Source organism: Pinus tabuliformis, chromosome 2_2 (assembly GCF_031772625.1).
Source record: "Pinus tabuliformis cultivar Carrire ecotype Pingquan chromosome 2_2, CPIR1, whole genome shotgun sequence".
In the NCBI taxonomy this organism is placed as follows: Eukaryota; Viridiplantae; Streptophyta; class Pinopsida; order Pinales; family Pinaceae; genus Pinus; species Pinus tabuliformis.
This window is the reverse complement of record NC_142300.1, coordinates 806,302,069-806,305,496: the sequence shown is the minus strand read 5'-3', so window position 1 is coordinate 806,305,496 and position 3,428 is coordinate 806,302,069.

Here is a 3,428-nt window from a genome sequence, read left to right as displayed (position 1 = left end):
ATAATTTGTTATTCATTGAAAAATAAACATACATTTTTTAACAATATTAATATAAATTAAAATTGGGTTAGTGCATTTGTATAAAATGTTTGTATTAAGTTGTTATATTATCATATTTTGCATATGTTCATTATAATATTTAATCGTCCATATATTTAATCAGTGATGTAACATTTCATAGCAGCATTAGATAACGAAACAGAATAAATTAAAAATTATTTTATTATGTATCAAGAAGACATTCTTTTTCATTCAAAATGGGATTGTTATTCTTAACCCCTTGTCTTTCAATTGGTACACTATGTCCTTTAAGTTAAACAAAATGTCTAATTTTCATAGAAAATTATTTCAAAAAATACAACATTTTGGATTGATATCCAAATGGATCATCATTCTTTGTTGGAAATAATGTTAGTTCTTGAGATAATTCCATGAATTGGATTATTTCTAGGAATGTTTCGTTGATTTCATCGATTTTTTTCATTTTCTTGATCTTGTTCCATCTGCAAACATAAAACTAAAGTGTAATGAGTGTATCTACATTAGCGAGAATAATGAAAATTGATATAAATAATATACATCAATGTAAATTGAATAGAAATGTACCATAGAAGGAAGTGACTCATAAACCGTGCACATGGTTTCAAGACCAAGTCTCGTTCCTTGTTGCAACAAGTCTTTTGTTGGCGTAGTTTAATAGCTTGTTTCCTGCATGTTTTAAATACCATTATATATCATAGGTTCAATATAAATGTTTTTTTTGTATTAATTATAAACTCATAGAAGTAAAGCAACATAGATACTTAAAAATTTCACAACTAATTTTTTATATTCCAACATATACTCACAACCCTTATTTTACCCAGTTTCTTTTAATTCTTCTAATGATTATTCTTTGTATGTTAGCATCTATTTGAACACATTCAAGGATGGTTGTTGTAAAATAATTTAAAATATACAAAAATGGAACCTTGAGTTGTGTTGATACCTCGAAAATCACTGCAACAACAATGGGGGATAACCACCCGGTCCGGACCTTAAAGCAGCTCCTTTTCCATTTGGTGTGGTGGCTCTGACTGGTTTAACTAGGTCCAGTTATCTTCTCCCTATCGCTATTGGTTTATGATGTATCTTTAACTACCAATAGACAGGGATATCAGATCACTTATTCTTGCTGATCAGGCAAGAGAATGACCCTTAAGCTGATTTGGATTCAGGCAAGCCACAACTAAAATTTTGCCTCTTTGAGGAGAGGACTTAAAAGAACGTATAAACTACTCTAATTTGCAAAATTATTCTATGATGCAAGAAAAAGAAACTAATCTTAATCCTATGTTAATTAGGTAGATATAGATCTAACCCAACTAAGAGAAATATAATTAAAGTATTGGGATTTAAATATGTTTTGTTTATAATGAATATCAAGTTAATGAAGTAGTTCAATTAACTGATATTATGGTTACGAAAACACATCTTATTGAGACCTCTTAACTAAAATAATAAACCAACAACATTGAGGAAGTAGTTCACAAAAATGATATTAATTATTAAATCAGTAAATCCAATAATTGAATAATGATATGTGCAAATAGTTCACAACACATTATCATTCAATAAATCAGTTTTACAAGACAGATTTCTGAGTAAGTAGTTACTCAAAAATGAGAAACTAATCCATAAAAATAGAGATGGATAATAACAAGATTGAGACAAATTACCCATATTGACAATAGTGCACAAAGATGAATAAAATGACTGATTCATGTTACCATAAAAATAAAACTGATATTTGAAACAGTAGTATTAGGAATACCAATTTATTGCATCCATCTCTCTGTCCCTAGTCTTCAACAGCTCTTTACATTGCTTGAACTTCTACCTTCAAAGCTAAAGCCACAATAGTGCAAACTTTGCCCTTCATATATAATTCAAGATACAGAGGAAAAATCCTCAATAATCTCGAGATCTGATATTTTCTCTCCTCTCTCCTACAACTCTAAATTCCTATTACAGTAGTGCTTTCAGAAGTCTAAAATTGCAGAGGCGAGCAGCCCCTTATTACATTCTGCAATCTTCTATTTATAACATTTGCGAAGGAATTCTTGGGAGGAAAGTTGGTTGAAGAGAAATCTTCCAAATCCAATTTTATTTGCTCTAAATTCCAATCTTTAATTGTTGTAGCATTCTAATTGATTGAGATCTCTCTTTCCATATCTCTTCTACTATTTTCCTGCAAGAAGAAATAAAAATAAATTAAAATGCAACAATAAAATCAAAATGGCATTGCTATCATTTAAAAAAAATCCAATCAAATACAATTAAATAAATAACTGAAAATAAAATGTAAGCTTTCTATTGATGCCTCGGATGGTTTTAATTGGCCAAGAATATCATTTACGAGCGAATCTGCAATTAGAAGAGGCTTGGGAAAATGAAAATAAAACTCAGAGAATTGATTTTGTTTTCAAAATTCGGAGCTCGATCTTTTGCCTGATTTTCGACCCAATAAATGACCAAATCTGTTAGTGAAACCTCCTCAGAAATATACTCCTTGATTTTATCTTTCCAATGAGCTGTCCTAGGCCTCATTTGGCAAAGTAAAACTCAATCTATGTGCCTCCAAAGTTGGTGAGTCAATTTTGGCACAATTTTGGAATTTCTGTTGCTGGGCTAAAAAAAATCAAAATTCTAGTTAAAAATTAAATCCAAAATTAGAATTCTAATTATCTAATAATTAGTTCTAATTTATTTAAATTAATTATATTACATATATTAATTAATTTAAAAATTATTATTTAAATTAATAAATATTATTTCTAATATTAAATTAATCCTACACTACCTCACATTAAATCAAATAAACATAGAACTTATGACATGCCTTTGTTTTAATGCCCCATGCCTTATTGAACCATTGCATATCAGCAATCGGGGAAGGAGGCTATTGGGGGTTTTCAAACTTGTCATATGCAATAGCTCTGATTGCCGATCACCCGATCGGGTAAAAAAATAAAAATTAATTTTAATATTAAACTAAATTGACTTGCCACTATCATTTTATTTGTTCCTCTCACGTATGAGTGAGTTTAAAAAGCCAAACGAATGTATTATTAGCATTTGGTAAATATCCTTTGACTTATGCTTATCGATGATCAGGGGTATGTATGTATTGGAGTTTCAAAATGATATGTGCCGATTAAAACCTACGATCCGATCCAAAGCCCCGATGTGATTGAATTTCTTTTTTATTATGTTGTAGTATATATATTTTATATGTATTAAAAATTAAATTAACTATATCGAATATATTAATTAATTTAAAATTTAATATAATTTTTTTTATTTTTTTTATTTTGGTTTTATTTTTATGAATTTTAGTTTCTGAACTACAACCACTTCAATGTTCTGAATTTTCGAGATTAGTAATA